Source organism: Bombina bombina, chromosome 4 (genome assembly GCF_027579735.1).
Source record: "Bombina bombina isolate aBomBom1 chromosome 4, aBomBom1.pri, whole genome shotgun sequence".
In the NCBI taxonomy this organism is placed as follows: Eukaryota; Metazoa; Chordata; class Amphibia; order Anura; family Bombinatoridae; genus Bombina; species Bombina bombina.
The window spans coordinates 315,721,679-315,747,002 of record NC_069502.1 but is presented as its reverse complement, the minus strand read 5'-3'; the positions used below and the strand labels follow the sequence as shown (position 1 = coordinate 315,747,002).

General features: G+C 40.3%; 1 long non-coding RNA gene across 1 annotated transcript; it reads left to right on the top strand.

Moving 5' to 3' along the window:
• Positions 1–6,315: 6,315 nt before the first annotated feature.
• LOC128655358 (uncharacterized) lies at positions 6,316–7,531 on the top strand. The gene is made up of 2 exons (XR_008401765.1): positions 6,316–6,976; positions 7,055–7,531. It is a non-coding gene; the product is annotated as an uncharacterized LOC128655358 (long non-coding RNA).
• The last annotated feature ends 17,793 nt before the right edge of the window (positions 7,532–25,324 follow it).

Sequence of the window (25,324 nt, the reverse complement as noted above, 5' to 3'; positions counted from 1 at the left end):
TGTGTCCGGTCCACGGCGTCATCCTTACTTGTGGGATATTCTCTTCCCCAACAGGAAATGGCAAAGAGTCCCAGCAAAGCTGGTCACATGATCCCTCCTAGGCTCCGCCCACCCCAGTCATTCTCTTTGCCGTTGCACAGGCAACATCTCCACAGAGATGGTTAAGAGTTTTTTGGTGTTTAAGTGTAGTTTTATTCTTCTATCAAGTGTTTGTTATTTTAAAATAGTGCTGGTATGTACTATTTACTCTGAAACAGAAAAGGATGAAGATTTCTGTTTGTAAGAGGAAGATGATTTTAGCAGACAGTAACTAAAATCGATTGCTGTTTCCACACAGGACTGTTGAGATGAAGTAACTTCAGTTGGGGGAAACAGTTAGCAGTCTTTTCTGCTTAAGGTATGACTAGCCATATTTCTAACAAGACCATGTAATGCTGGAAGGCTGTCATTTCCCCTCATGGGGACCGGTAAGCCATTTTCTTAGTTAAACATAAAAGAATAAAGGGCTTAAAAACTGGTAGACATTTTTCTGGGCTAAAACAATTGCTTTACTAGGCATATTATGCAGATTCTAACTAATTATTGGTATTATAATCTTGGGGAACGTTTAGAAAGACGGCACGCACTGTGTTGGACACCTTTTTCAGATGGGGGCCTTTCTAGTTATAGACAGAGCCTCATTCTGGGACTGTATAGGGGTTAAATGTAAAAACGGCTCCGGTTCCGTTAATTTAAGGGTTAAAGCTCTGAAATTTGGTGTGCAATACTTTTAATGCTTTAAGACACTGTGGTGAATTTTGAACAATTCCTTCATACTTTTTCACATATTCAGTAATAAAGTGTTTTCAGTTTGAAATTTAAAGTGACAGTAACGGTTTTATTTTAAAACGTTTTTTGTGCTTTGTTGACAAGTTTAAGCCTGTTTAACATGTCTGTACCATCAGATAAGCTATGTTCTATATGTATGAAAGCCAATGTGTCTCCCCATTTAAATTTATGTGATAATTGTGCCATAGTGTCCAAACAAAGTAAGGACAGTAATGCAACAGATAATGATATTGCCCAAGATGATTCCTTAAATGAGGGGAGTAAACATGATACTACATCATCCCCTACTGTGTCTACACCAGTTATGCCCACACAGGAGGCCCCTAGTACATCTAGTGCGCCAATACTTATTACCATGCAACAATTAACGGCTGTAATGGATAACTCCATAGCAAATCTTTTATCCAAAATGCCTACTTATCAGAGAAAGCGCGATTGCTCTGTTTTAAACACTGAAGAGCAAGAGGACGCTGATGATAACTGTTCTGACATACCCTCACACCAATCTCAAGGGGCCATGAGGGAGGTTTTGTCTGATGGAGAAATTTCAGATTCAGGAAAAATTTCTCATCAAGCTGAACCTGATGTTGTGACATTTAAATTTAAATTAGAACATCTCCGCGCACTGCTTAAGGAGGTGTTATCTACTCTGGATGATTGTGACAATTTGGTCATTCCAGAGAAATTATGTAAGATGGACAAGTTCCTAGAGGTTCCGGTGCCCCCCGACGCTTTTCCTATACCCAAGCGGGTGGCGGACATAGTAAATAAAGAGTGGGAAAGGCCCGGCATACCTTTTGTTCCCCCCCCCTATATTTAAGAAATTATTTCCTATAGTCGACCCCAGAAAGGACTTATGGCAGACAGTCCCCAAGGTCGAGGGGGCGGTTTCTACTCTAAACAAACGCACTACTATTCCTATCGAAGATAGTTGTGCTTTCAAAGATCCTATGGATAAGAAATTAGAGGGTTTGCTTAAAAAGATTTTTGTACAGCAAGGTTACCTTCTACAACCAATTTCATGCATTGTTCCTGTCACTACGGCAGCGTTTTTCTGGTTCGAGGAACTAGACAAATCGCTCAGTAAAGAATCTTCGTATGAGGAGGTTATGGACAGAGTTCAAGCACTTAAATTGGCTAACTCTTTTGTTTTAGATGCCGCTTTGCAATTAGCTAGATTAGCGGCGAAAAATTCAGGGTTTGCTGTCGTGGCGCGCAGAGTGCTTTGGCTAAAGTCTTGGTCAGCGGATGTGTCTTCCAAGACAAAATTGCTTAACATTCCTTTCAAAGGTAAAACATTATTTGGAACTGATTTAAAAGAGATTATTTCAGACATCACTGGGGGAAAGGGCCACGCCCTCCCACAGGATAGGTCTTTTAAGGCTAATAATAAGCCTAATTTTCGTCCCTTTCGCAGAAACGGACCAGTCTCTAATTCTGTATCCTCTAAGCAAGAGGGTAATACTTCACAACCCAAACCAGCCTGGAAACCAATGCAAGGCTGGAACAAGGGTAAGCAGGCCAAGAAGCCTACCACTGCTACCAAAACAGCATGAAGGGATAGCCCCCGATCCGGGACCGGATCTAGTGGGGGGCAGACTTTCTCTCTTTGCTCAGGCTTGGGCAAGAGATGTTCAGGATCCTTGGGCGCTAGAAATAGTTTCTCAAGGTTATCTCCTGGAATTCAAGGAACTACCCCCAAGGGGAAGGTTCCACAGGTCTCAATTATCTTCAAACCAAATAAAGAGACAGGCATTCTTACATTGTGTAGAAGACCTGTTAAAGATGGGAGTGATACATCCAGTTCCAATAAGAGAACAAGGAATGGGATTTTATTCCAATCTGTTCATAGTTCCCAAAAAAGAGGGAACATTCAGACCAATTTTGGATCTAAAGATCCTAAACAAATTTCTCAGGGTACCATCGTTCAAAATGGAAACTATTCGAACGATCCTACCTACTATCCAGGAAAATCAATTTATGACTACCGTGGATTTAAAGGATGCGTACCTACATATTCCTATCCACAAGGAACATCATCAGTTCCTAAGGTTCGCTTTTCTGGACAAGCATTACCAGTTTGTGGCACTTCCATTTGGATTAGCCACTGCTCCAAGGATTTTCACAAAGGTACTAGGGTCCCTTCTAGCGGTTCTAAGACCAAGGGGCATTGCAGTAGTACCTTACTTAGACGACATCCTGATTCAAGCGTCGTCCCTGTCAAAAGCAAAGGCTCATACGGACATCGTCCTAGCCTTTCTCAGATCTCACGGATGGAAGGTGAACAAAGAAAAAAGTTCTCTGTCCCCGTCAACAAGAGTTCCCTTCTTGGGAACAATAATAGATTCCTTAGAAATGAGGATTTTTCTGACAGAGGTCAGAAAATCAAAACTTCTAAGCTCTTGTCAAGTACTTCATTCTGTTCCTCGTCCTTCCATAGCGCAGTGCATGGAAGTAATAGGATTGATGGTTGCAACAATGGACATAGTTCCTTTTGCACAAATTCATCTAAGACCATTACAACTGTGCATGCTCAGACAGTGGAATGGGGATCATACAGACTTGTCTCCGACGATTCAAGTAGATCAAAAGACCAGAGATTCACTCCGTTGGTGGCTGACCCTGGACAATCTGTCACAGGGAATGAGCTTCCGCAGACCAGAGTGGGTCATTGTCATGACCGACGCCAGCCTAGTGTGCTGGGGCGCGGTCTGGGAATCCCTGAAAGCTCAGGGTCTATGGTCTCGGGAAGAGTCTCTTCTCCCGAGAAACATTCTGGAACTGAGAGCGATATTCAATGCTCTCAGAGCTTGGCCTCAACTAGCAAAGGCCAAATTCATAAGGTTTCAGTCAGACAACATGACGACCGTTGCATATATCAATCATCAGGGGGGAACAAGGACTTCCCTGGCGATGAAAGAAGTGACCAAGATAATTCAATGGGCAGAGGATCACTCCTGCCACTTGTCTGCGATCCACATCCCAGGAGTGGAAAATTGGGAAGCGGATTTTCTGAGTCGTCAGACATTCCATCCGGGGGAGTGGGAACTCCATCCGGAAATCTTTGCCCAAATAACTCAATTATGGGGCATTCCAGACATGGATCTGATGGCGTCTCGTCAGAACTTCAAGGTTCCTTGCTACGGGTCCAGATCCAGGGATCCCAAGGCGACCCTAGTAGATGCACTAGTAGCACCTTGGACCTTCAACCTAGCTTATGTATTCCCACCGTTTCCTCTCATCCCCAGGCTGGTAGCCAGGATCAATCAGGAGAGGGCCTCGGTGATCTTGATAGCTCCTGCGTGGCCACGCAGGACTTGGTATGCAGACCTGGTGAATATGTCATCGGCTCCACCATGGAAGCTACCTTTGAGACAGGACCTTCTTGTTCAGGGTCCATTCGAACATCCGAATCTGGTTTCCCTCCAACTGACGGCTTGGAGATTGAACGCTTGATTTTATCAAAGCGTGGGTTTTCAGATTCTGTAATAGATACTCTGATTCAGGCTAGAAAGCCTGTAACTAGAAAAATTTACCATAAAATATGGAAAAAATATATCTGTTGGTGTGAATCTAAAGGATTCCCATGGAACAAGATAAAAATTCCTAAGATTCTATCCTTTCTACAAGAAGGTTTGGAGAAAGGATTATCTGCAAGTTCTCTGAAGGGACAGATCTCTGCTTTATCTGTTTTACTTCACAAAAGACTGGCAGCTGTGCCAGATGTTCAAGCATTTGTTCAGGCTCTGGTTAGGATCAAGCCTGTTTACAGACCTTTGACTCCTCCCTGGAGTCTAAATCTAGTTCTTTCAGTTCTTCAAGGGGTTCCGTTTGAACCCTTACATTCCGTAGATATTAAGTTATTATCTTGGAAAGTTTTGTTTTTGGTTGCAATTTCTTCTGCTAGAAGAGTTTCAGAGTTATCTGCTCTGCAGTGTTCTCCGCCCTATCTGGTGTTCCATGCAGATAAGGTGGTTTTGCGTACTAAGCCTGGTTTTCTTCCGAAAGTTGTTTCCAACAAAAATATTAACCAGGAGATAGTTGTACCTTCTTTGTGTCCGAATCCAGTTTCAAAGAAGGAACGTTTGTTACACAATTTGGACGTAGTCCGTGCTCTAAAATTCTATTTAGAGGCTACTAAAGATTTCAGACAAACATCTTCCTTGTTTGTTGTTTATTCTGGTAAAAGGAGAGGTCAAAAAGCGACTTCTACCTCTCTTTCCTTTTGGCTTAAAAGCATTATCCGATTGGCTTATGAGACTGCCGGACGGCAGCCTCCTGAAAGAATCACAGCTCACTCCACTAGGGCTGTGGCTTCCACATGGGCCTTCAAGAACGAGGCTTCTGTTGACCAGATATGTAAGGCAGCGACTTGGTCTTCACTGCACACTTTTGCCAAATTTTACAAATTTGATACTTTTGCTTCTTCGGAGGCTATTTTTGGGAGAAAGGTTTTGCAACCCGTGGTGCCTTCCATTTAGGTGACCTGATTTGCTCCCTCCCTTCATCCGTGTCCTAAAGCTTTGGTATTGGTTCCCACAAGTAAGGATGACGCCGTGGACCGGACACACCAATGTTGGAGAAAAATAAATTACTTTCTCCAACGGTGTGTCCGGTCCACGGCCCGCCCTGGTTTTTTAATCAGGTCTGATGAATTATTTTCTCTAACTACAGTCACAACGGTATCATATGGTTTCTCCTATATATATTTCCTCCTGTCCGTCGGTCGAATGACTGGGGTGGGCGGAGCCTAGGAGGGATCATGTGACCAGCTTTGCTGGGACTCTTTGCCATTTCCTGTTGGGGAAGAGAATATCCCACAAGTAAGGATGACGCCGTGGACCGGACACACCGTTGGAGAAAGTAATTTATCAGGTAAGCATCAATTCTGTTTTTTTTGGTGGTTGTAGATGTGTAACAGATTTTGGGGGTCAACATTAGAAAAAGTGTTTTGTTTTTGTTTTTTCCATTTTTTCATTGTATTTTAATGGTATCTTTAGAAAGTTAATTTAATGGCGAGAAAAACAGTATATAATATGTGTGGGTACAGTAAATGAGTAAGAGGAAAATGACAGCTAAAGACAAACACAGCAGAAATGTAAAAATAACCCTGTTCCCAAACGGTCAGAAAATGGAAAAGTGCTGGGGTTAAAAGGACACTAAACCCAATTTTTTTTCTTTCATGATTCCGATAGAGCATGTAATTTTAAGCAACTTTCTAATTTACTCCTATAATCAAATTTTCTTCGTTCTCTTGCTATCTTTATTTAAAAAACAGTAATGTGATGTATAGCAGCCGGATCATTTTTGGTTGAGAACCTGGGTTATGCTTGCTTATTGGTGGGTAAATGTAAGCCTCCAATAAGCAAGTGCTATCCATGGTGCTGGACCTAAAATGTGCTGGCTACTATGATTTACAGTCCTGCTTTTAAAATAAAGATAGCAAGAGAACAAAGACAAATTGATAATAGGAGTAAATTAGAAAGTTGATTAAAATTTCATACTCTATCTGAATCATGAAAGAAAAAAAATTGGTTCAGTGTCCCTTTAAAGGGATAGAAAACCCCCAAAATGTTATCTTTTAAAAAGATAGATAATCCCTTTACCATTCCCCAGATTTGCATAAGCAACACGGTTATATTAATTTAAAATGTTACCTCTGTAATTACCTTGTATCTAAGCTTCTGCAGACTGCCTCCTTATCTCAGATCTTTTGACAGACTTGTATTTCAGGCAATTAGTGCTGACTCTTAAATAACTTTACGTGCATGAGCACGTTTTCTATATGAAACACATAAACTAACGCCCTCTATCAGTGAAAAACTCAAATGCATTCAGATAATAGACGGCCTTTAAGGTTTTAGAAATTAGCATATGAGTCTACCTAGGTTTAGCTTTCAACTAGGCCTGTGCGATTCTCCTGTTTTTTTGTTTTTTTTTCCTTGAGATTTTTAAAAAATATATATCCCTGCTCTACAGCTGTGGCTCTTCATGAGGCAGCCCCCCCTAACATGGGTAACAGTAAGACTCCTGGCAGTGGCGGATCCATAGGGGCAGCCAGGACTTGAACTGATATTGTGAATCGGTTCACTATCTGCACTGTTTTATCACAGCCAGCCAACGTATAGCCGAAGAAGCTATTCAGAATGTTAACCCTTTAAGGACACAGCTTTCAGTTTGCTCAATTGTTTTATGACGGAAAAATTCCGTCATATGTCCTTAAGAGGTTAAAATACAATTTTGCACACAAAAATGTAATAATAGTGCTATTGGCAAACAATGCATTTTTTTTTATAGGTCTGTGTAGTTGTACATTTTGAAAACAAACACTTACAGTCCTGGGGCTGCAGTAAAACTCTTGTTCTTTATTAATCCAGTAAAAGCATACAAGGAGACATAAAAAACAAAAAGCATGCCCTTAGTGTCTTAAGCTTACGCGTTTCGGCTGGTGTGCCGTACTTATAGCTCTCTGACCACCTCCTCACTAATGGGCTATTTAAGAGGTCTAAAAACATTTGATTCGCTAAGGCTCATGCTCTGATTCATTTAACTGTTTAGTTACTAAGCAATTAAACTTAACCTACAAGTGTTCTAATTTCTTCTAAATTTGAATTGCATAGTACTTGCTGTCTATAATTTACATGTATCCACTGCACAGGATTCACTGACATAATACATTATTTAATAAATGACATTTAAACAATATTAACAATTTCAACAGATTTAACATTGTTAACATTTTTTTTGCACAACGCCAACCCACTTTATGTGATACCTGTCACTTAACTATTTGCATCTACATGAAAACTTGATAATGCAAAGTGAGTAATATGTATAGATTAGTGGGCTAGTGATACTGGATGATAACTAAAATTTTAATATTCTTTTTCTTTGCCTTTGTTCACATTTGAGGATAAAGGAAGTAGAATCTAATCTATTACATACATCATTCTCTACATTGCCTTTGTAGCCTGTTGCTAATATTACTACTGCTCACCCTGACCACTATTCTCCTAAATAGCTTGTATATAATGCTCTTCTGTCCAATTGCCTGTCACTATCTAATTTAGATGAGATAACATTGGAACTTGCATCAAAAATTTGCTTTTAAATGCATACTCATAAAAAGCAATATCATTGGACAAATGGATTCAAGTTAAACGTTCAGACTAGAGATTCCAAAATTAACAAAAATCTAAACTTCATTTATTCAATATTTGGACATTCCTGAACGTTAATTATAACCTGTGAAACTTAGTAACAGTGTTATAATAATATATCCAAAAGGTCTAATATTGTCCCCCAACAGGTCACTCATTCATATCTAAAATTAATTCCAAAAGTTAATAAGATCGTAGGACGAATTAATACCCTTCGGGTATCTGGTCTGAAGATGGAAAATCCAGAACACCTCTCTTTTTGCTAACGCCTGGTCTCTATCACCCCCTCTCTTTCTGGTGTTAACTATTTCAATGATGGTCCATTTAAAACTATCCACCTGTCTATTGTGTACCAATTTGAAATGCTGCACCATGGGGGTGGTCAAATCCCCACTTTTTATGTCTGAAAGGTGTTCCCTAATACGTTCACGTGTCTCACGTGTTGTCATACCTACATACTGTAGGTGACAATCCTCGCACCCTGCTAAGTAGGTAGTATATTTACTTCTACAGTTCATGCACCTGTTATGTCTATAAGTTTTGTTGGTCACTTCACTCTTGAAGCCTTCACCTGTTCTGACATGTTCACATGCCTTACAGGAATTATTGTGACACCTATATACCCCTTTAAAACGTAACCATGAACTCTGATCATCTCTTAGAGATTCTTTAAGCTGTGTGGGTGCCAAGATATTGCCCAGGGAAACTCCCTTCATGAAGGAACATTTACATCCTTCTCTTACTGTTTTCTCTAAAGTTCCATCTACTGCCAGAAATCTGAAGTTTCTTTGGATAATATTGCAAATTTGGTGGTATTGCATACTATAATCAGTGGTGAAAAAAATTCCTTCACTGCTTTGTTTTTTGGCTTCAGATTTCTCTAGCAATCTTTTTCTGTCAACTTTGTCGACTTCCTGCCTTGTCTGGTTCACAGTGTGGCGATTATAGCCTCTACTGAGTAAACGTTCAGACAACTGGCTAGCATGTATCTCATACATCTGAGGGTCACTGCAGTTCCTCCTGAGTCTTGTAAATTGTCCCTTTGCCACAGACTTGAAAACTTGTTTGGGATGACTGCTCCTGGCATGGAGGAGAGTATTGCCTGTTATGGGTTTTCTATAGACTTCAGTTTCAATACCTGCATTCAGAGTGCCAATTAGTGTTAAGTCTAAAAAATTAATTCTAGTTTTGTTGAATTCAAAAGTGAATTCTAAACCCATATCATTTAAATTTAACCAGGCCACAAACTCCTTTGCTAGGTCCTCCGTATCCCTCCACACCAGGAGCAGATCATCTATGTAACGTTTATAAAAACGTATAGACTGTTTGAAGGAGTTTCCATCCCCATAGATGCAGGACAGCTCCCACCAACCCATATAAAGGTTGGCGAAAGAGGGTGCAAATTTTGCACCCATAGCTGTCCCGCACCTCTGGAGATAGAAATCCCCCTCAAAAGTGAAATAATTGTGTGTTAAAAGGAACTGCAGCACCCCCAGAATATATTGGATATATTCATCCTTGTAGCCTGTCCTTTGAAGGAAGAAACTAACTGCCTCCAGGCCCTTACCGTGGGGTATCGAGGTATACAGCGCCCTTACATCAATTGTAAGCCACATGTCCGATTCTTCCCAGTCCAAATCTTTGACTAGATTTAGGACATGGGTGGTATCTTGGAGGTAACTACTGAGTCCACTTACCAGTGGCTGTAAAATACCATCTAGCCATTGGGAGGTTCTCTCTAATAATGATCCAATACCACTAACGATGGGTCTACCCGTGACCTCCTCCAGGGATTTGTGGACTTTAGGTAAGTGATTGAAGATCGGTATCACAGGGTTATCTACCAGGAGGAAATCACAGGTAGACCCATCTAGGATCCCTAATTCTTTACCATCATCCAACAATTGGGCCAATTCCCTTTTGAATTTAGTGGTTGGGTCTCCTCCCAATTTTAGATAGTGCTTCACATCCCCCAACTGTCTTTCTGCCTCTGCAATGAACTGAGACCTAGACATCACTACAACAGAACCACCCTTGTCGGCACCTCTAATTACCAAATCTGTGTTGTTTTGTAATTTCTTCAAGGCCCTCTTTTCCTTGGCATTCAAATTAGAGAGACCAATTTGGGTGGTCTGATGCAGCGATGTCAAGTCTCTCTCTACCCTAGCCTGAAAGGTTTCCAAAGCACTACCCCTGCATTGAATGGGATAAAACTTAGAATCCCTTTTGAAACTCGGTGTATTAGGGGTGTTTGGATTTTCCTCAATCATCCCTTCTTGCCATAAATCCTCCATATTGACTATATCACAAACCTCACTGAAGGACATAGGATTCCCTGCAGCTGTCTCCCTGACTTCATTGCCTCTATCCGAGTGAACAGTAATCCCAACTTGCTCATTGTGAAAAAAATTTCTCAATGTGAGTCCTCTGATGAGTTTATTTACATCTATGAGTGTATTAAACAGATTAAAACTTTGTGAGGGAACAAAGCCCAAACCTAAATTTAACACCTTCAGTTCCATATCCGTGAGATTGTGATCTGACAAATTTATAACATTATTTGTTATTGGTATCGGTTTCTGAATCTTCCTCTTCGTGTTGGATATCGATTTTGACTTCCTTGGTTCTCTAAACTCCCACGACCCCCTCCCTCCGGTTGGGTCTTGGTGAGGGAAAAAACCTGTTCAAGATCCCTTCTATCTTCCTGATTCATATTAGGTGTATCATTATGTCTTTCTTGCACATTATCAGGTGTATATCTGGACCCTCCAACTTGTTGTTTCTTTAAAATAGGTTGTACCTCTTTAGATTTCACTTTAGGTTTAACTGATTGATCTCTTACATTCTGTACAGAATTGGAGGACGTGCCCAATGAGTCCTCCCCTCCTGAAGCAGAGCTATCATCGTAAGACTCAGCCTCACTCTCAGAGAAGATAACCTTCTTAGTGTTACCAAACTCGTTGTCTGATGAATCTGCACCCAATACACTTCTATTTTTATTGTTGCCTCTACCTCTGCCCCTACCTCTGCCCCTAGTCCTGTTATAGGCCCGACGGCCTTCAAATCTGTCCTTTCTATTCCAAACAAAGATTCTATTATTATCATAATCATATTGGTCCCTTAGGTATTTGTTGTGCTTAACTTCAATCAGAAGTGCCTTGGTTTCTGCAATCGTTTGTTTTAGAATGCCCTCATACTTGGGAAACTCTAAGGCACTCCTTCTTAAGTTGAGCTCAACTTGTAATAGTTCAATTTGTTGAATTACAATGTTAAGAGCCTTGGTTTTAAATTGGACCAATAAAAGTATTAGGCGAAGGGAGCAGTCAGAGAGGATAATATTCCATTCATTGATAAATTCTGTATCATCTGTCTGAAACGTGGGGAATTTATTTATCCTAAGCCCCCTGGGAATAATTTTTAATTCATGATACTTATTTAGTGTCATGATATCCCACCTTAGCTTGTTCTCTTTAATAAGTAGAAACTCTACTTCTTCAAATAATTTGGCTAAAGGGAATTTTGATCTGTCTGTACAGAAGATTTCTTCAAGATCCTGTACACAACTTCCTCTCTCATGTGATGTTATTAGAGAGAAGAATTCTCCCTCATCTACGTTTACTGTTTCTACCTCCATGATACAAAGTAAGGTTTTTATATGGCAAAAAAAACAGCTAGAAAGTGTGTAGAATAGACTGAATTACTTTTTTGTCACTATTAGAGTTTTTGATGTGGAATCAACTGAACTTTGCAGTCCATAATACGATAAAGTGAATCTTACTGTATCTAAACCTAAAGATACTGCTTAAAAAGTATTATATGGTACTGTACATAGAAAAAAGGGGTAATTCATGTGTGATACACATAATCAATTGAAATATATCAACTCAATTAGAGATTGGACTAATTGGTAACTCAAAGGTTTGTCCTAAGTAGTCAGTTCTAAAAACTTACTCTCCACTAATGTTGCACAATATTTACTTATTAAATACACAGTATTTAACCTCCATTATATGGTAATGCACAGTACAGCTGAAAGCTTTTAATTAACTACTAGTAAAAGGGATAAGACATTATAGTGGGACTCTGTTTTGCACCTTAGAGTTATTAAGTTATAATGTTCTCGGTTATAGGGTACTCACACTCAGTACGCTACAAAACTATGTAGTTTAACCCTCTAAATAACCCGAGGGTGCAAACAAATTAGTCCCGTTGTAATGATATTACAATAGCTCTGGCTATTCAGTTAAATCTCCCAATACCTTATTCATTATTAGAGATATAAAAGAGAAGAACCCATAGCATATATCAAATATAAACCAACAAGTCAGAATAATAATCAAATAACAATCAAATGCATAAAAAATAGATAGAATATAGAAAATTGACTGTAATGTCCAGTAGATAGTTGCATCTATGCATGGGTATATTTAGTCCAAAAGCAGAAACAGAATTCCTTTGGAAAAAAAAATATATTATGATGGCGACCACTATGGAAGTAGTTCATAAAGGCTGGAAATAACAAATAGCAGTCAAATGAAAACCAAAAGCAAAAAATGATAGTTGTAAAGCTGTTCAGTATGTCAGTAATCACTTATCAGTGGTTGATAGCTGGTAGCTGGTTAATGAAAAGTTCAGGTGAAATCTTCATATGAGAAAAAAGAGAACACTGAAATGTACAAGTTCCGAAATACTGTTGCCAGGACTATCGGTCCCAGGGTCTAGTGTAGCCAAACACCAACAATGAACATCAATAAATACCTCAATGAAGAGGTGACCCTTTAGGGATACATTCGAGTGTCTCTCTCATACGGTGTAAGCGATATCGTGACCTGATCGATATCTCCGCTTAGGTGACCTGTTAAGAATGTTATACACTCGGCTCCGCCAAATATTGAAATTATTAATCCCCAACGGGACTTACCCTTTCTTCACGGCCTTTTCATATGGAGTGGAGAGCCGTTTGGGAGACCCTTCTCCTAGGCTCTCTAAGGTACGCCGTCCTGCTCGGAGCACGCTCCCACGAGCTCACCGCAACTCACACGCTGCACCGGCGTCCAACGAAACACTCCAGGGCACCACCTGATGACGTCAAACAGACGCGGCCGACTATCAAGGGAAGAAGGGAGACCGGGCCGGGAACTTGGCAAAACGATCCTTGAAGCCAACCAAGATGGTAAGTAAAAAGGTCACAATGCATCGTTGCCTTTGCTTCAAGCCTCCAAGACTTCACCCACTGCAAACTTGCTCCAGGCTGGAATAAGCTATAGCTTGAAAACAAGCACTTAGAGTCCTGGGGCTGCAGTAAAACTCTTGTTCTTTATTAATCCAGTAAAAGCATACATGGAGACATGAAAAACAAAAAGCATGCCCTTAGTGTCTTAAGCTTACGCGTTTCGGCTGGTGTGCCGTACTCATAGCTCTCTGACCACCTCCTCACTAATGGGCTATTTAAGAGGTCTAAAAACATTTGATTCGCTAAGGCTCATGCTCTGATTCATTTAACTGTTTAGTTACTAAGCAATTAAACTTAACCTACAAGTGTGCTAATTTCTTCTAAATTTGAATTGCATAGTACTTGCTGTCTATAATTTACATGTATCCACCGCACAGGATTCACTGACATAATACATTATTTAATAAATGACATTTAAACAATATCAACAATTTCAACAGTATATATATAATATATATAATATTTGGCGGAGCCGAGTGTGTAACATTCTTAACAGGTCACCTAAGCGGAGATATCGATCAGGTCACGATATCGCTTACACCGTATGAGAGAGACACTCGAATGTATCCCTAAAGGGTCACCTCTTCATTGAGGTATTTATTGATGTTAGTTGTACATTTTATCACAAGTAAATAAAGTTTGGATCCTTGTTTCTGGCTCAGCATCATGATGCAAGTAGCGTTTTTCTAGTCAGCTGTGCCGATGCCGGATGAGGCTGATTACCCGCTTGCAGTGCACATTGTCCGGGATTCATCAGCAAGCCTCGGGCTGCGACATGGCATGTGGGTGCTGAACTTCCCTAGCAGGGGTAGGAGAGGCTTTAGGAACGGACCAGCTGGGGATGCTAAGAGTGAGTGTTATATAGCACTTTACAAATATGCGCTAATAATTATACAGCCTGATAGAATGCACAGCTTGAGAGCAGGGAGTCATCAATATAAATGGAGGAGTGATGGATAGGCAGGGAAAGAAGTCTGGTTGGAGAGGTGAAGCTACTGATACACATAAGGCCAGCTGGGAATTATGGCTTAAAAAGGAGAGTCCGTAGGTTGAAGTATACTAATGTGTTATAAGATCACAGGGCAGCATCCCATAAAGGAATAAGATATTGAAAACATCCATAACAAGTACTAATAGAATTATTGCTGCCTAACTAACAAGGGAAGCTAAAAAACACTTTTTTACATTCTGCGACCCATGCTGTTGCACATCTGAGGGTTTAAAACGTATTCATTTGTACCTCTCTTTGTGTCAAGTCATGCACACAGTGACCCAAACATACTGGGGCAAGTTAATAACTTTACTGAAAATTTCACAGTGACAAATTAGAAATATTTTTGGAAAGGAGATTGACAGCACTTCACTTTCATGGCTTTGGACCAACACACAAAAATACATAAGCCTACACACATATACTCACCACATACAGGGCCGGTGCTAGGATTTTTGGCCACACAGACGAGGATAAAAATTTTCCCACACCCAATTACATACCATTTCTGGTTTTTACAAAATTTTTAAAAGATGTACTAAAAAACCCAAAGATAATTATATACACACACTCATATACTGTATATATATATATATATATATATATATATATATATATATATATATATATATATATATACACACACACACACACACACACATATATATATATACATACGCACATACATACATATATATATATATATATATATACACAAACGTGTATATATATATACACACACACACACACATATATATACAGTATATATATATATATATATATATATATATATACACACACACACTATATATATATATATATATATATATATATATATATATATACACACACACATAATATATATAACAGGGTATGGGTATACATATATAAGTAAGGACACCTTGCCATCCCACAGCAGGTACTCGCTGACACAGCTCGAGTTCCCTAACAACCCAGTACTCACAGTGCCACCAGGAAAGAAGGCTGGAGAAGCAGGGTTAAATGTGATCATCATCTTGAAGAAGATGAAGCCCCAATAACCGGACTGTCTGAGACTGTACACACACTGTCTGTGCAACTCAGTAGTGTAACAGACAGTGAAAGCCGGTGTGCCACTGGGGATCATGGAAGAGGGATGAGTGGTCAGGGTAACAGAGTGCAGCTTTGGAGTAGGAGTAGCTTATACCGGCACTGAATGAGGCACCGTAGAGGGAATTGGAAAGAAGTTAGGAACGGTGGCTGGGCCCATGCAAGTGGCGGATCTCCAGGGCCCTGTGGCCACAACAAATGGTTTATGTGACCTCTGGGACCCTGGAAGTTTTGCCACTGATAAAGTATAAAAAAAAAATGTGAAAAAAAATATTTAATTTTTTTTTTCTTAAAAAAAATCACTGCTATCCAATTTGGAGACCCACTGCTGGGGCACCCTTAGACGGTTGCCTAGCTTGCCTTGTGCAAGTGCCGGGCCTGACCACATACACACACTCTGACATATACATGCACATACACACACTACACATACTCGGACACACATAAACAAGATTCTGTACAGTTTAGTGCCTTTTTTAATTGAGAAATGTATGTTTAACAGTTATTTTTAAAAATCGCGATTAAAATCGCAATATTTCATGGCCAAAATATTCATTTTTTCCCATATCGCACAGCCCTACTTTTAACTAAGGATACCAAGTGAACAGAGCAAATTTGATGATAAAAAACGAGAAAGTTGTTTAAAATTACATGACCTATCTGAATCGTGAAAGTTTAATTTGGACTTTACTGTCCCTTTAACAAAGCACACATGCAGCCCAGAAGCTATTAAGTTCATGACACTGGTACAGCAAACCCAGGGGACTTAGCCTACACTCCTCATGACACAATTTGTCAGGTTCCTGTTGGTCCTAAATTTATTGGGGATATAGCCTGTTAAGACTAAGCCCATTTTCAGCTCTCATAATCTTCTGTGTGTGCTCTATTATGCTTGGTGCATATACTTACATTTTTATCCACTTAAAAGCATCCCTGAGGCAGGGGCTTGTCGCTGTGTGGTGGTAACACACACATTCCCTGGCTTTTTCTCTCACTCCGGAGCTGCTAGTAAGAAGAAAAAAAAGTAACTCAGGAACCAATTTCAGGCTGTTTTATTATATTTCTTACTTCAAAAAAACATTTTCAGCCCTGGAGGGGTGAGTATTCATACAGAACTGCCAGGGGACTTATTTGGGTGTCTGGGGCTTTGGGCCTTAATTATTCTTTCACCACTTTTTGCATGCAAATCAGCATCAACCCTTTACCTTCTCTAGGGAGTTTTGTTATGTGTATATTACTTAAAGGGACACTAAACCCAAATTTTTTCTTTCATGATTCAGATAGAGCATGCATATTTAAACAACTTTCTAATTTACTCCTATTATCAATTTTTCTTCTTTCTCTTGCTTTCTTTATTTGAAAAAGAAGGCATCTAGGCTATTTTTTTGGTTCAGAACCATGGAAAGCACTTGTTTATTGGTAGGTGAATTTACCTACCAATCAGCAAGAACAACACAGTGTGTTTACCAAAAATGGTCCGGCATCTAAACTTACATTCTTTCATTTCAAATAAAGATACCAAGAGAATAAAAATAATTTGATAATAGGAGTAAATTAGAAAGTTGCTTAAAATTGCATGCTCTATCTGAACCACGATAGAAAAAATGTGGGTTCAGTGTCCCTTTAAGGGGCTTCTACTGACTTTACCTCTGAATTTAAAACAAGTGTACACAAGGTTGTCGCATGTTTATTTAACAGCTATGCCCAAATCAAGTAAGTGCAATTATGAGGATTTACTTCAAACTTCCAAGAAATTTCTGCAAAATTCTACCCCTCAGTCTCAAATTCCTGGTATATTACAGAGCTCCAAGGATGCAAAATCATCTAATTCTGAGACGTCATCTGGCGAACAGGATCTTGTTCATGATTCTGAATGAGCATTTCTGTAATTTACTGCTTGAGGTTTTAGAAACTCTGGGGATTTCAGAGGACAAACCTGATGAAAACAAATCTGTAAATCAGTTAAAGGGACAGTCAACACCAGCCTTTTTGTTGTTTTAAAAGAAAGATAATTCCTTTATTATCCATTCCCCAGTTTTGCTTAACCAACACAGTTATAATAATACACGCTTTACCTCTGTAATTACCTTGTATCTAAGCTTCTGCTGACTGCCCCCTTATTTCAGTTCTTTTGACAGACTTGCATTTTAGCCAATCAGTGCTCACTCCTAGGTCACTTCATGTCATGAGCTCAATGTTATCTATATGAAAACACATGAACTAATGCCCTCTAGTGGTCAGAATGCATTCAGATTAGAGGCTATCTTCAAGGTCTAAGAAATTTGCATATGAACCTCCTAGGTTTAGCTTTCAACTGAGAATACCAAGAGAACAAAGCAAAATTGGTGATATAAGTAAATTGGGAAGTTGTTTAAAATCACATGCCCTATTTAAATCATGAAAGTTTTTTTTACTTGACTGTCCCTTTAAACATTGTTTTCAATGCTCAACCTAAAATTCCAGAGGTATCTCAGGTTCCTGACCTGGTCTCTGAATATATAGCCAAGGAATGGAAAAGGCCATGGGTGCCCTTTGCTCCTTCCTCCAGGTTTAAAAAATTGTATCTCATTCCAGAACAGAATGTGTGAAACAATTTCTAAAGTTGATGGAGCCATCTCCACCCTTGCCAAACGTGTGACTATCCCTATGGAAGATTGCACCTAATTGACTGTAAACTGGAGTCCTTCTTACAAAAACTCTTCTTTCAGACAGGTCTTTTACTTAAACTAGCAGTTTGTCACGTGTCACTGCTGCGGGAACCCTCTGGTGTGACTCATCTAAAATGATTACTAAACCATCTTCTGCAGAGGATATTCAAAATTGCATTAAGGCCCTCAAAATGGCTTAAACGTTTATATGTGATGCTGTGATAAACATATTTTTAACATCAATTCTAATGATGTCCGTCGGTGCTGATACGGAGAGCTTTATGGTTAAAGTCTTGGTCAGCAGACATGGTATAAAAAAACGGTTTATTAACATTTCCTGCCAATGAAAGATTCTGTTTGGTTCAGACATGGACTCTATTTTCAAGACCGTTAATGGAGGCAAAGGGGCTTTTCTTCCTCAGGATGAGAAATCCAAGGGAAAGAGCAGAACGGGCAATCTGTTCCATTCCTATGGAGATCAAAAGTCCTCCTCCTCAGTATCCTGAGTCCTCCAAGTTAGTATGGAAGCCTGGTTCTTCATGGGCAAATAAAAAACAGTCCAAGACGTCCAACACCAATACTAATGCATACCAGAATCTGTTCTGGTAGGGGGCAGACAGTCTGGTTCAGATCAGTCAAGGATCCCGGGTTTCAAAACAAAATTTCCCAGGGCTACAGGATAGGCTTTCAGTCCAGACCTTTAGGACTATTCTTTCTGTCTCATGTCCCCAAAAATCATTCATAGTTGGCTGCCTTCATGCAGTGTGTTCAGGATTAAAAGGATATGGGAGTATCCCAGTACCGGTGTATCAACAGGATCAGGGGTTTACTCCAATCTATTCATTGTCCTAAACAAGGAAGGGACTTACAGACCTGATAAAAGGCAATTCTAAAAAGACAAAACAAATGGAGCGCAACACTGTGCGCCAAAAGTACACAGACGATATAAGTGTAGTATTAAAACATCAATTTATTCATAAAAACACATACAAAGATGTACACTCAAACATGTGAGGTATGTTTCAGCATATATACTCAAATGACAATCCACAAGATCTTAGGTGTAATGCACCCCTCCACATCAGCGGATATCCACTTAGTGTAATATGAAACAAGTTGGACAGTCACTCATGTAAAATCGTTTCAAATGTCACTGGTAGTTCAGGGTATTAAAACACACCAAAGAGTAAATGTCCTTGTGTAAAAGAACGGGGACAGTGTGTCACAGCAAAATGGCTATTCTGTAGAAGCCTGCTCCAGTGTAGCCATTACTACCAGCACATCTGCGTCCTCTGTCACGTATGATGGGCGTGATCTAACTCGTTTCGCAGGGCTCCTCCCTACTTCATCAGAGGCAATACCTATCCTCCATATGGCTGTCTTGCTGTCACACCTCTATCGCTCATTGGTTCATCAGGAGTAGGCAGTGGCTTCTGGGGATGTGTCCTCCAGCAGTACATATCGGGGAAAATACATTCAGCTTATTTACAAACAGGTCCGATATTTAAATACAGATATAAAAAGAAAACATATAATGTTAATAATGTAATGTAATAGAGAACAATAATACTAGGCAGATGCATACAACACATTCTAAAAGTTCCACTTAATTAAACAATCACAATGTTTAGTCATTTAAAAACAAATAAAAGCAAAAATTTATATATCCAGATCAATGTACCTACACCCTTACATCAAACAATAATGGCTAACACTCACTATCTAGGTGTGGACGGTGATAATTCACCTATCAAGTGGAATTAAACTCTTTTGATACATAATCAGCACCTATGTTTAATTTTGAACATCATTATATACACCCTGTTAATGGACAAGGCCTATAAATCTAGGAAGGCTGCTAGATCTATATCACGGTTTAAACCCACTGGATCCATGGTACTCAACCTATGGATTCAGTATGTCTCCCACTGTCTCAGGCGTAGGAGGTGATCTCCCCCCCTAATTGTGCTCTTGACATGTTCAATGGCCACTATAGTAAGTCCTGTGCTGTCTTGGTTATGCTTATCTAAAAAGTGTGCTGATATACCATGGCTATCAAGACCATTATCTATATTCCTCAGATGCTCATTGAAACGTGTTTTCACAGGGCGTTTTGTGCGACCTATATAGAACTTATCACATGAACATCTGAGGAGATAGACCACATAGCATGTCTTGCATATCTTGCATGTCATCAGTCCTTAAATCTTATATGTGTGATCTGTGATGTTCTTTTGTTTTTCCAAAGGATTGATTTTCTTTGTCTATATGAGCACAACATTTGCAGATTTTCTTTCCACATTTAAAGAAGCCTTGCGTGTTCTTCTCAAACCAGTTGCTAGACTGTATGGGCTTGAGCATACTAGGACTGATTCCATTCCTTAGTATAGCATTCCTTTTAAAAATTACCTATCCTCTTTCACTTAAAACATCTTTCAAGATGGGATCTTGCATTAAAATGGGCCAATGTATTTTCATAGCTCTTTCAATTTTCCTTGATGCTCTATTAAGTTTGGTGATTAATTGTATTTTTCTTTTACCTGTGATTTCTAATCTTATGTTATGCACCATAATTCTCATTTCTTTCCCTTTACTTTCAATCCGGCTCTTTTCTATCCATCCTTCCTACCTTATCCTGAATTCCTTCTAATAACTCACCTAGATACCCCTTTGCTAGAAATCTATTTGTTATGACTTCTGCTTCTGCCTGATAATCCTCATACCTTGTGCAATTACGTCTGGCCTGCTGAAATTGTCTTTGGGGTATACTCTTTTCTCTTGTTAAGTGTATCCAGTCCACGGATCATCCATTACTTGTGGGATATTCTCCTTCCCAAAAGGAAGTTGCAAGAGGATCAACCACAGCAGAGCTGCTATATAGCTCCTCCCCTAACTGTCATATCCAGTCATTCTCTTGCAAGCCTCAACCAAGATGGAGGTCGTAAGAGGAGTGTGGTGTTTTATACTTAGTTTATTCTTCAATCAAAAGTTTGTTATTTTTAAATGGTACCGGAGTGTACTGTTTATCTCAGGCAGTATTTAGAAGAAGAATCTGCCTGCGTTTTCTATGATCTTAGCAGAAGTAACTAAGATCCATGGCTGTTCTCACATATTCTGAGGAGTGAGGTAACTTCAAAGAGGGAATGGCGTGCAGGTTTTCCTGCAATAAGGTATGTGCAGTTAATATATTTCTAGGGATGGAATTTGCTAGAAAATGCTGCTGATACTGAACTAATGTAAGTAAAGCCTTAAATGCAGTGAGAGCTACTGGTATCAGGCTTATTAATAGAGATACATACTCTTATAAAAATGTAATATTAAATGTTTGCTGGCATGTTTAATCGTTTTTATATATGTTTGGTGATAAAACTTATTGGGGCCTAGTTTTTTTCCACATGGCTGGCTTGAATTCTGCCTAGTAACAGTTTCCTGACTTTCCACTGTTGTAATATGAGTGGGAGGGGTTTTTTTGTGCAGCAAAAATTACAGACACAGACATCCAGCTTCTTCCTGCATGATCCAGGATATCTCTGGAGGGCTCAAAAGGCTTCAAAGTCGTTTTTGAGGGAGGTAACAAGCCACAGTAGAGCTGTGGCAGTTGTTGTGACTATTTAAAAAAAAAACAAACAAAAAAAAACAAAAAAAAACGTTTTTGTCAGTTATTATTCTGTGTTTGGTATTAAGGGGTTAATCATCCATTTGCAAGTGGGTGCAATGCTCTGCTAACTTGTTACATACACTGTAAAAATTTTGTTAGTGTAACTGCCTTTTTTCACTGTTATTTCAAATTTTGGCAAAAATTTGTGTTTCTTAAAGGTGCAGTAACGTTTTTAATATTGCTTGTAAACTTGTTTTAAGTGTTTTCCAAGCTTGCTAGTCTCATTGCTAGTCTGTTTAAACATGTCTGACACAGAGGAAATAACTTGTTCATTATGTTTGAAAGCCATGGTGGAGCCCCATAGGAGAATGTGTACTAAATGTATTGATTTCACCTTAAACAGTAAAGATCAGTCTTTAACTATAAAAGAAATATCACCAGAAGATTCTGACGAGGGGGAAGTTATGCCGACTAACTCTCCCCACGTGTCAGACCCTTCGCCTCCCACTCAGGGGATGTACGCTAATATGGCGCCAATTGCATCAGGGACGCCCATAGCGATTACCTTGCAGGACATGGCTGCAATCATGAATAATACCCTGTCAGAGGTATTATCCAGGTTGCCTGAATTAAGAGGCAAGCGCGATTGCTCTGGGGTTAGGAGAAATACAGAGCGCGCAGATGCTGTAAGGGCCATGTCTGATACTGCGTCACAATATGCAGATCATGAGGACGGAGAGCTTCAGTCTGTGGGTGACGTCTCTGATTCGGGGAAACCTGATTCAGAGATTTCTAATTTTAAATTTAAGCTTGAGAACCTCTGTGTATTGCTTGGGGAGGTATTAGCTGCTCTGAATGACTGTAACACAGTTGCAGTACCAGAGAAATTGTGTAGGCTGGATAAATACTATGCGGTGCCGGTGTGTACTGATGTTTTTCCTATACCTAAAAGGCTTACAGAAATTATTAGCAAGGAGTGGGATAGACCGGGTGTGCCTTTTTCCCCACCTCCTATATTTAGAAAAATGTTTCCAATAGACGCCACTACACAGGACTTATGGCAGACGGTCCCTAAGGTGGAGGGAGCAGTCTCTACTTTAACAAAGCGTACCACTATCCCGGTTGAGGACAGTTGTGCTTTCGAAATTTCAAGGCAGGTGCAGCATCAACTTCCTCCGCTTCAAAGCAAGAGGGAACTTTTGCTCAATCTAAGCAGGCCTGGAAACCTAACCAGGCCTGGAACAAAGGCAAGCAGGCCAGAAAGCCTGCTGCTGCCTCTAAGACAGCATGAAGGAACAGCCCCCTATCCGGCGACGGATCTAGTAGGGGGCAGACTTTCTCTCTTCGCCCAGGCATGGGCAAGAGATGTTCAAGATCATATCTCAGGGATATCTTCTGGACTTCAAAGCTTCCCCTCCACAAGGGAGATTTCATCTTTCAAGGCTATCTGCAAATCAGATAAAGAAAGAGGCATTCCTACGCTGTGTGCAAGACCTCCTAATTATGTGATCCATCCAGTTCCGCGGACGGAACAAGGACAGGGTTTTTATTCAAATCTGTTTGTGGTTCCCAAAAAAGAGGGAACCTTCAGACCAATTTTGGATCTAAAGATCTTAAACAAATTCCTCAGAGTTCCATCTTTCAAAATGGAAACTATTTGGACCATCCTACCCATGATCCAAGAGGGTCAGTACATGACCACAGTGGACCTAAAGGATGCCTACCTTCACATACCGATTCACAAAGACCATCATCGGTTTCTAAGGTTTGCCTTTCTAGACAGGCATTACCAATTTGTAGCTCTTCCCTTTGGGTTGGCTACAGCCTCGAGAATCTTTACAAAGGTTCTGGGCTCACTTCTGGCAGTTCTAAGACCGCGAGGCATAGCGGTAGCTCCGTATCTAGACGACATCCTGATACAGGCGTCAAACTTTCAAGTTGCCAAGTCTCATACAGAGATAGTTCTGGCATTTCTGAGGTCGCACGGGTGGAAAGTGAACGAGGAAAAGAGTTCTCTATCCCCACTCACAAGAGTCTCCTTCTTAGGGACTCTTATAGATTCTGTAGAAATGAAAATTTACCTGACGGCGTCCAGGTTATCAAAACTTCTAAATGCTTGCCGTGTTCTTCACTCCATTCCGTGCCCTTCGGTGGCTCAGTGTATGGAGGTAATCGGCTTAATGGTAGCGGCAATGGACATAGTGCCATTTGCGCGCCTACATCTCAGACCGCTGCAATTATGCATGCTGAGTCAAGAGTTAAGAGCGATATTCAATGCTCTTCTGGCTTGGCCTCAGTTAGCAACACTGAGGTTCATCAGATTTCAGTCGGACAACATCACGACTGTGGCTTACATCAACCATCAAGGGGGAACCAGGAGTTCCCTAGCGATGTTAGAAGTCTCAAAAATAATTCGCTGGGCAGAGTCCCACTCTTGCCACCTGTCAGCAATCCATATCCCAGGCGTGGAGAACTGGGAGGCGGATTTCCATCCGGGGGAGTGGGAACTCCATCCGGAGGTGTTTGCTCAATTGATTCATCGTTGGGGCAAACCAGAGTTGGATCTCATGGCGTCTCGCCAGAACGCCAAGCTCCCTTGTTACGGATCCAGGTCCAGGGACCCAGAAGCGACGCTGATAGATGCTCTAGCAGCGCCTTGGTTCTTCAACCTGGCTTATGTGTTTCCACCGTTTCCTCTGCTCCCTCGACTGATTGCCAAAATCAAACAGGAGAGAGCATCGGTGATTCTGATAGCACCTGCGTGGCCACGCAGGACTTGGTATGCAGACCTAGTGGACATGTCATCCTTTCCACCATGGACTCTGCCTCTAAGACAGGACCTTCTGATACAAGGTTCTTTCAATCATCCAAATCTAATTTCTCTGAGACTGACTGCATGGAGATTGAACGCTTGATTCTATCAAAGCGTGGCTTCTCCGAGTCAGTCATTGATACCTTAATACAGGCACGAAAGCCTGTTACCAGGAAAATCTACCACAAGATATGGAGTAAATATCCTTATTGGTGTGAATCCAAGAATTACTCATGGAGTAAGGTTAGGATTCCTAGAATATTGTCTTTTCTCCAAGAGGGCTTGGACAAAGGATTATCAGCTAGTTCCTTAAAGGGACAGATTTCTGCTCTGTCTATTCTTTTGCACAAGCGTCTGGCAGAGGTTCCAGACATTCAGGCATTTTGCCAGGCTTTGGTTAGAATTAAGCCTGTGTTTAAACCTGTTGCTCCTCCGTGGAGCTTAAACTTGGTTCTTAAAGTTCTTCAAGGAGTTCCGTTTGAAACCCTTCATTCCATTGATATTAAACTTTTATCTTGGAAAGTTCTGTTTTTGATGGCTATTTCCTCGGCTCGGAGAGTCTCTGAGCTATCTGCCTTACAATGTGATTCTCCTTATCTGATTTTTCATGCAGATAACGTAGTTCTGCGTACCAAACCTGGGTTTTTACCTAAGGTGGTTTCTAACAAGAATATCAATCAAGAGATTGTTGTTTCATCATTGTGTCCTAATCCTTCTTCAAAGAAGGAACGTCTTTTACATAATCTAGACGTAGTCCGTGCCTTGAAGTTTTACTTACAAGCTACTAAGGATTTTCGTCAAACATCTTCCCTGTTTGTCGTTTACTCTGGACAGAGGAGAGGTAAAAAAGCTTCGGCAACCTCTCTGTCCTTTTGGCTTCGGAGCGTAATACGCCTAGCCTATGAGACTGCTGGACAGCAGCTCCCTGAAAGGATTACAGCTCATTCTACTAGTGCTGTGGCTTC